Source organism: Elephantulus edwardii, unplaced genomic scaffold (genome assembly GCF_000299155.1).
Source record: "Elephantulus edwardii isolate Elephantulus edwardi_28Jun2011 unplaced genomic scaffold, EleEdw1.0 scaffold00044, whole genome shotgun sequence".
Lineage (NCBI taxonomy): Eukaryota > Metazoa > Chordata > Mammalia > Macroscelidea > Macroscelididae > Elephantulus > Elephantulus edwardii.
The window spans coordinates 20,047,624-20,057,643 of record NW_006399794.1 but is presented as its reverse complement, the minus strand read 5'-3'; the positions used below and the strand labels follow the sequence as shown (position 1 = coordinate 20,057,643).

Here is a 10,020-nt window from a genome sequence, read left to right as displayed (position 1 = left end):
TTGCAAGTGACTAGACGGTACAGAACAAGGGCTTTTAAATGACAACCCATAATGAGCATAAAGAACTAATAAGAAGGTTGTTAGTTATTGTTGTTGTTGATGATGATGATTGCCTTTGAGTTGAGCACAGCTCATAGCAACCCTATGAACAAGAGACTTGAAGCTCCTCTACAACTATTGGCATTTATCAAAGTTCATAGAGTTTCCGGAGGCACATTATTTAGGAAGTAAATGCCATTCCTGCTTCCAAAAGTAACTGTAAAGTATGCCTATGAATACTGTCATGAAGGAAGTAAAACCAGAGTGACCATTAGAGGCAAAGATGGAGAAACCTCATTTTATTTTGGGCATATTTCCAGGAGGAACCAATCCTTGGAGACAATCATTCTAGTGAAGGTAGAGGATTAGTGAAAGAGGTGGAGATCCTCCACAAGATAGGCTGACACAAAGACTACAGCATGGGCTTGAGCAAGACAGTGATCATAAGGATGGTGTAAGGCAGAGCAAGATTCAGATATATTGTTTATAGGCTCACTGTGAGTCATCATCAACTTGATGGCACCTAACAACATAAACAACATACTTAGAAAATAACTTACAGGTATACCCTCATATCTCTCTCTATCATTGAGGTACTTACCCTGACGAATATTTCAAGTCACTTCCTCATGTTAAGAATATAAATAATGATTTTATTTTCTAGAACCCTTTACTAGTCAATAGAAGAAACTAAGTAGGCAGAAACTGATTCCACTAGAATCGAGAATCAGATTGTTGTTGTTGCTGTTGGGTGCCATGAAGTCAAATACAATTCATACCTACCCTATGAATAACAGATCTGAACCCTGCCCTATCCTGTGTCATCTTGACACACTAGAGCCCATTGCAGCAGTCACCATGTCAATACACCTGGTTGAGGGTCTTCCGCTCCTTTGCCGACCCTCTGCCCTTCCAAGTGTCAGGTCCCTCTCCAAGAAATAGCCCCTCCTAGCAACATGACCAATGTATGTGAGGTAAAAGCCTCATCATTTTTTATTCCAAAGAGCACTCTGGCATCATCCTCTCCAAGACATGTTTGTTTGTTCTTTTAACTGGCCATAGGATGTTCAGTACTCTTCTCCAACATCACAGCTAAAAGGCATCAATTCTTCTGCCATCCCTATTCATTGTGCAGCTCAGATGGAGAACAAATGGAAAGACCATGGCCTGAATCAGATGCACCTCAGTCCTCAAACTGACATCATTACTCCTTATTTGAAGAGGTCCCTAAATGCAGACTTTTCCAGTGCAATGGAAAATTGATTTCCTGACTGTTGGTAGCAAGGGTGTTAATCGTAGAAGGTGAAGTTGTTGACAGTTACAATCTCTTCTTGATCCATTGTCATTTTGCCTATTGGTCCTGTGGTAAGAATCTTTGTTTCCTTGACATTGAGATACAATCCATACAGAATGCTGCATTCCTTAATTTTCTGAAACAAGTGTTTTAAGTTCTCCTTACTTTCAGCAAGCAAAGTTGTGTCTTCTGTATAACACAGGCTATTGATAAGTCTTCCTCTAATCCTTATGCCACATTCCTCTTCATAGAGTTCAGCTTTTCAAACAATTTGCTCAGCATACAGATTGAATAGGTAAGAAGAAAGAATACAAGCCTGACACACTCTCTTCTTAATTTTTAAGCCATGTAGTGTTCCCCTGCTCTGTTTGTACAACAGCCTCCTTGTCCAGGTATGGGTTTTGTATGAGTTTGTAAAGGTGCTCTAGGACTTCCATTCTTCCAAATGTAAGTCACAACTTGTTATTATCCACACAGCCAAACACCTTTCCGTGGTTAATAAATCACAACTAGACATTCTTCTGGTATTCTTTATTTCTATTCCATTTCCATCTGACATCATCAATGATATCCCTTGTGCCACAGCTTCTTCTAAATCCTGCTTGAATGTCTGTAAGTTCCCAATTTACGTACTGTTCTAGCTGGTTTTGAATGATATTCAGCTGTATTTTGCTTGTGTGTGATTTCAATGATATTTTTCAATAGTGTCCATATTCAGTTGGATCACCTTTCTTGGAAATGAGAACACATATGGACCTCTTCCAATCCATTGGCCAGACAGCAGTCCTCCAAATTTACTGGCATAGACTGGTGAGTGCATCCAAGACTTCACCTGTTACTTGAAAACAAATCTATTGATATCCCAATGCTTCCTGGGGCCTTATTTTTTATGAATTCCTTAAGTGCAGCTTCCACTTCCTTCTTCATTCCATTGGCTCCTGGTCATATGGTACTCCTGAAATTTTTCAGTGCCAATCAGTTCTTTTTGGTACAGTGATTCTGTATATTTTCTCCATCTTCTTTTGATGCTTTCTTCCTTTTTCTCAAAATATATTGAGGAAGCAGGTAGACTATGCAAATAAAGGTTTAAAGATTTATTCCTAGGCTTAGGGTTACCAAGTTTATTTGAAGTAAGAGTAGGTCTTGATATATTAGAGGAGAGCAGAGTACTGAACTTTGATTCATTAAGTTCTGGTGAATTGAAACCACCAGAAAGGCATAGTTTTTGGTTTAGCAGTGCAACCCTCTACAAGCTATGCCGTCAGAACTGCCTGAAAGCCATATAATGGTCCAATATGTAGGATTCTTGTTTATTAAAGCCAATTGATCAACAATAATTCAGATTTGTTCTCATTTTAATAAAAGTGTGCTTCCACAAAATGTAGATTGTTGAACAATACCATTAATATTACATGTAATTAAAGTCTTGTTGAAGATAATATATGGCTGGATGAGTAGATGAACTGTTAGAAATTCAAGCTGAATTGAGAAAGGTCTTAGAATTGAGGAATATTTTTGTTGATATCAGATGAATTGTTTACTTATGCTTTGTTGACAATGTAAAGAAGATTATAAATTTTTATTAACTTTCAGAAAAATCAGAACACCATAATTCATAGTTGTGCTCATGTGGAACCTGTCGCTAGATCTAGAGTTACTTGAAAAGAATAAGGGGCTACATTATGGTTTAAAACACAGAAAGGTGTGCATCAAGATAGAATGCTTTCACATTACCTATGCAATTTTCATGCTGTGCCAATAATCTGAGGAATTGGAATATATGAAGGAGAATGTCCCATCAAGATTTGAGAAAGACTCTCAACAGCCTGAAATATGCAGATGACACAATTTTGCTTTCAGAAAAAGAAGAAAAATGGAAATACTTACTGATAAAACTCGAAGACAGGCTTCCAATACAGAACACACTTCAACGTCAAGAAATCAAAACCCCTCACAACTAGAAAAATAGGTGACAGTGTGATAAATGGAGAAAAGGTTGAATTTGTCAAGAATGCATGATCAGGAGCTCTGGTGGCTTAGTGGCAAGAAGTTGCCCTGCAGTCATGAAAGCATGCGGTTCAAATCAACCGGACGCCTCACTGGGAGAGGGGCAATCTCCTCCTGTGGTAGTTGAATTTGATTTGATGGTACACAGTAAGAAAGAAAGAAGAAGAAGGAAAAAGAGTACACAATCAACACTCACAAAAACAGCAGTGAATAAATAGACTTTTTTCTTTTTGACAAATCTTCTTTCAATGACTTCTATAAAGTATAGGTATAAGTGAAAACACAGCGCTACACAACTTGGTAGATGAAGGGAGTAGGAGAAGCAAATGAGGAGGATCTGGGTGAAAATAGAGAGTAATGACTAGCAAGGTCCAATCCTGATTAATTTTATAAAACATAATGCATGGAAATGATTGTACAAAACCCACTATAAATGAGGAAAAATGTAAAACACAATGTATATAAACTTTGTAAGCAATCAATAAAAAAAATGTTGTTGTTGTTATGTGTCGTTGAGTGGTTTGTGACTCATAGTGACCCTATGTACAACAGCCCTAAACCGTGTTCTATCCTGTGCCAATCGCATTGCCTCTGACACACCCATCCTGATTACCCCAATTACTGAATCAATCCACCTCATAGAGGGTCTTCCCCTCCTGCGCTGTCCCTCTACCCTACCAAGCATGATGTCCCTCTCCAAGGACCTGTCTCTCCTTACAACATGTCCAAAGTATGTCAGATGGAAGCCCCAGAATGCTTGCCTCCAAGGAGTAGCCTGGTTTAATCCTCTCTACGATGAATCTGTTTGTTTTCTTGGCAGTCCATGGTACATTCAATACTCTTCTCCAGCACTACAGCTCAAAGGCATTAATTCTCCTTCTATCCTCCCTAGTCATTGTCCAACTCTCTGATGCATAACAAGTTATTGCAAAGACCATGGCCTGTATCAGGCGTACCTTAGTCTCCAGAGAGACACCGTTGCTCTTCAGTACTTTAGAGAGGTCCCCCACAGCAGACTTTCCCATCGCAATACGTTTTTTTTATTTCCTGGCTGCTGGTGTCAAGAGTGTTAACCGTGGAGCCAAGCAAACTGAAGCTGTGAACAATCCCAATCTCTTCGCCATCCATCCTGATGCTACCGATTGGTCCAGTGGTGAGAATTTTTGTCTCTTGACATTAAGCCTCAGTCCATACTGAAGGCTGGAGTCCTTGACCCTCTGCAATAAGTGCATGACGTCCTCCTCAGTTTCAGCGAGCAGGGTTGTGTCATCTGCATAACGCAGATTGTTGATAGATCTTCCACCAGTCCCAATGCCACACTTCTCCTCATAGAGCCCAGCCTCTCGGATATTCTGCTCTGCATACAGGTTGCAAGGGTATGGAGATAGGACACATCCCTGGCATACACCCTTCCCAATTTTGAACCATACAGTGTTGCCCTGCTCTGTTCTGATGACTGCCTCTTCGTCCAAGTATAGGTTTCACATCAGCATGATTAAATGCTCTGGGATTCCCATTCTTCTCAGAGTCAGCCACAGTTTGTTATGATCCACACTGTCAAATGACTTTGTATAATCAATGAAACACAAATAGACATTCTTCTGGTATTCTCTGCTTTCAGCAAAGATCCATCTAACATCAGCTACAATATCCCTAGTACCACGACCCCTTCTAAACCCATCCTGGACTTCTGACAGTTCTCTGCTGATGGTCCAGTCGTTTTTGGATAATCTTCAGTAGAATCTTGATATTGTTCTGTAGTTTCCACACTCAGTTGGGTCACCCTTATTTGGAATGGGAACAAATATAGACCTCTTCCAGTCATTTGGCCAAGTGGTTGTTCTCCAGATTTCTTGGCACAACTTGGTGAGCACATCCAGGGCAGCATCTGTTAGCTGAAGTATATAAATGATCCTAAGAAACACAATGTAAATAAAAGATGGTATAAAAAATATATATGAATGCAACATAATATAAAGGAATTACTATATGAAAGCCAATGAAAAAATTTGAAAAAATAAAGTAAAAAAAGAGCAAGAATGTTACTTGAAAGACAGATTTGGCTTCATGCACCATATGAAAGTGAAAATTAGACAATGAATAAGGAAATATAAAAATGGTTTATGCTTTTGAACTGTGTTATTGTCTAAATGCATTAGATACACCATGGTGGCCTAATCCCTGAAAATTCTTGCTGCTAACTCTAGATTGCTTCTCTTTGACACTTGGAATCCATCAGTGACTCTGGGGAAGAATTATCTCCTCCTGTTTAATTTATAGTCTTAGAAACTCCATGGATGGTCAGCTACAAGTCAGAACTAAACCAAATATGTGGCAATAAGTTAAGAGAAAGAAAAGAATGAGCAATTTTCTTATAAGAAATATAATCAGATTACTTCTTAGAAGTGATAATTTATTCCACATACTTTGGTTATGTTATCAGGAGAGTCAGATCCTATAGAAGAACATCTTTTTAGGAAGAGTATAAGTTTAATAAAAAAGAGGAAGAAACTCAGAGTGGATTGAAACAATAACTGCAAGAAATGGAATTAAACACACTTTGGTGCTTGGAGGGAGGGGAAGGATCTGGGTGAAAACACAGGGTATGATTGGCTAGGTCTAATGGTGATTCATTTTATATAACAATGCATGAGAATGATTGTATGAAACAAAATTAGAGTGAAGAATAGGGTAAAACACAACTAATCACCTAAACGAAGGAAGAATAGCATGCATCTGGCACTGTTGCAAAGCCTGTGGCAGAGGATTTAATTACCACTCATTTTCCCCAATTCTGAATTAGCTGAAGAAAAAAAAAAGAACTTGTAATCTCTCAGAATGAAAACATTTAACTGTTTTTTCATAAAAATAAACCCAACAAGAAACAACAAAAACATGACTAACACTGAGAAATTTCTTCCCTTTGCTTTGGCTTCTCGGTGCTCTAATGCAATATTCAAAGTCTCATCTAACATCCATCTTGGTCATTTCTTCCTCCTTTGCCTTTAAATTCTTTATGATGATATTCTTGATCCTCCTTCAGCTCATTTGGTCTTTGCTTATTAGTGTTCAAGGCCTCAAATCTGTTCAAGAGATGATTTTGAAATTTGTGTGAGATAGATTTAAGGTCAAATTTTGGTTCCTGTGGATTTTATTTCATTTTCTTCAACTTCAGCTTGAACTTGCCTATGAGTAGTTGATGGTCTGTTCCACAATCAGCACCTGGCCTAGTTTTTACACCACAATCAACACTCTTGGTATCAGCAGCCAGGTAATCAAGAGACAAATTCACGGGCAGTCAACAGTAAGGGACTTTTTCAGAGTACTGCAGAACAACAATGTCAGTCTGGAGATTAAGGTGTGCCTGATCCAGTCCATAGTCCTCACAATTGCTTGCTATGCATCAGAGAGCTGGACTATTACTAAGGATGATAGAAAGAGAATTGATGCCTTTGAGCTGTGGTGCTGGAGAAGAGTGTTGATTATACCATGGACAGCCAGGAGAACAAATAGGTTCATCCTGGAGAGGGTGATACCATTCTACTCCTCGGAGGCAATGATTCTGAGGTTTTGTCTAACATACTTTGTGCATGGTGCAAGAATGTCCTTGGAAAAATATATCATGCTTGTAAGGGTGGAGGACAGAGAAAGAGAGAACACCATTAATAAGATGAATTGATTCAGTGATTGGAGTAAGGTAAGGTTTGTCAGAGACGGTGAGGTTAGCACAAAATAGAGCAGGTTTTAGGACTATTGTAGATAGGGTCACTGTGAGTCTCAGATGACTAGATGGTAGATAACAACTACAACAAAACAGAGAATGGGATTTCTCAACAACTTAATTGTGTTCATGTAAAACCATAGACCAAGAACCTGTAGTACAAACAGAACAAAGGAACACTGTACCGCTTATAATCAAGAAAAGTGTGTGAAAAAGTTGTATCTTTTCTCCACATAATTCAATCTGCGTACTGAACAAATAATTTGAGAATCCAAACTACAGAAAGAAGAATGTGGCATCAGGATTTTAAGAAGACTCAGCAACAAACTGTGATATGCAGATGTCATAACCTTGCTTGCAAAAAGCTAAGACTCAAGCACCCACAGAAGAAGATCTAAGACTACAGCCTTCAATAAGAGTTATGTCTCAATATAAAGGAAATACAAATCTTCACCCTGGACCAATAAGCTACATCATAATAGATAGAGAAAAGACTGAAGTTATCTATGTTTTCATTTTACTTGAATCTACAATCAACAAAGTCAAGCAATCGAATGATATGTTGTATTGGGAAAATCGGTCAAAGGTATCTCCAAAAGGTTAAAGAGAAATCACGTCAATTTAAAGACTCAGGTGCACCTGATCCAAGTCATGAACTTCCCAATTGCTTCCTATTAACCCATAAGTTGTATAATGAATAAGGAAGACCAAAGAAGAACTGATGCGTTTGAATTGTGGTGTTGTAAAAGAGTGTTCAATATACAGTGGTCTACCAAAAGAACAATCAAATCAATTTTGAAGGAAGTGCAGCCAGAATCATCCTCAGAGTGAAGAATGGTGAAACTTCTTCTCATTTACTTTGAGTATATTTTCAGGAAGAACCAGTATTTTGAGATATATATCATGCTAGGAAAGGTAGAGGGGTGTCTAAAGAGAGGAAGATCCTTATAGTCACTGACACAGTGACTAGTACAATGGGCTTGAACATGACAGAACATAAGACTGGGGTTGGACAGAGAAAAAAATTCATGTATGTTGTTCACAGGGTTGCTATGAGTTATAGTTGACTTGAGGACACCCAACAACAATAGAAAGAAAATATCTGTACATGGATTTAGAAATAATTAGATAGTGTACTACACCCCTAGATAAAAGAATTTAGAAATGGTTCATGTATGGCATTCTCTATCTGAGAGAAGAAGATTAATGTAAGGATGCATATCATTTGGCTGGTAATCATTTAACAGTTAGGGTCACCTCCAGTCTGTAGAAGTACTAATCCTTACCAAGAGTTGTCATTTGTTGAGAAAGGAGACAGGAAAAGTAGCAGTTTGAAGAGAAACATATTACATTCAGCCTAAAACATCTTAAGTTTGAAAGCTCTAAGGAAAGTGTCATGAAGATGTTTAAATATTCTCCAAGGAATTCTGAATTTACAGTTAGCTATAATTTCACCACACAAGTGGTAGCTAAGGTCATAAAGAAGATAAGGTCAGCAAAGGAGATGATGACTGGCAGAGAATGACAAAGGAGTGCAGATGAACTATGTTGAAGAGTGAACTAGGAGGCAATCAAAAAGATGTTCTTCTAGAGAAGAAACCAAAACATTCATCCACCACAACGCAGTGTTCTCACCACTGCTATCAGATGCCCCCTTCCAACTGAAGTTATATCTATGAAGTTTTCATTTGCAAAGGATCCTGTCTGTGCTGACCAGCCTCAAAGTCTTGTACTGCAGTGATTATATATGCAGACTTGATGCCAGAAAGGAAAAGTGAATAGGGAAATGGGATCATAGATATTCTCAAAATAATTTCCAGGCTGAAGAGGACAATTCAATGATGTGGTCACTGAAGGTACTGGTAAGTCACCTTAGAAAGTTGTCATTTGGGAGGGGCATAGGTGCGCGCTCCCACTGGTCGCTGGAGTTCTTAAGTGGAGCTGGTTGGCTGCAAAGAAATGTTAATGGAAATTGATGAAGTCTATGAAAAATATAAAAAAGAAGAGGATTTAAACCAGAAAAAAAAAGTCTACAGCAGCATCTCCAGAGAGAATTAATCAATAGCCAAGAATTGGGAGATGAGAAAATTCAGATTGTCACACAGATGCTCAAGTTGCTGGAAAATCGAGCAAAGCAAATGGAGTTCTATTCAGTGTTTCCAAGATCCGTCAGAGAGTGAAAGAACCTCAGAGAAAGAAAAGATGGATTCCAGCCAACCAGAAAGATCTTCGAAGACCCCGAAGGCAGAGAACCAATGAAAGCCATGATTTATGTCACATGACACATGGGATTGAAGACTGTGATGATCAGCCACCCAAAGAAAAGAAATCCAAATCAGCCAAGGAAAAGAAACAAGGCCAAACAAGAAAAGGAGGCTTCACCTGTTGAGTTTGCAATAGATCCCAATGTACCTACATAATGTTTATATAACCAATTGTCTTATGGAGAAATGATAGGCTGTGACAATGAACAGTGTTCAATTGAATGGTTTCACTTTTCATGTGTTTCACTTACCTATAAACCAAAGGGTAAATGGTATTGCCCAAAGTGCAGTGGAGATAATGAGAAAACTAAGGACAAAAGTACTGAAAAGACAAAAAAAGATAGAAGATCAAGGTAGTAGAGGCTAGCACATTTTAAAGTGTTATTTGTCTTTTATATGATTTATTTGCTTTCAGAAAATGTCTTAGGGTAAATGCATAAGACTATGCAATAATTTTTAATCATTAGTATTAATGGTATATTAAAAGTTATTGTACATTGTCTGCCACCTTAAAAAAAAGTGGTCATTTGATACTTTCTCAAGATTTGTATGATGTTTTTATTGCAATAATAACAATATATTACCAAATATTAATCAGAAATTATAGCAAAAGAGATACAAGAAGTAAGTGATCTTTTTAGAAGTAACTGCAATAAAGAAACTATATCATAAATCTTACAAAAAAAGAAAACAGA

The 10,020-nt window shown here is 38.0% G+C and overlaps 1 pseudogene; it reads left to right on the top strand.

Annotated features, from left to right (window-relative positions):
- Positions 1 to 9,020: 9,020 nt before the first annotated feature.
- Positions 9,021 to 9,682, top strand: LOC102850689 (annotated as a pseudogene).
- Positions 9,683 to 10,020: the final 338 nt, after the last annotated feature.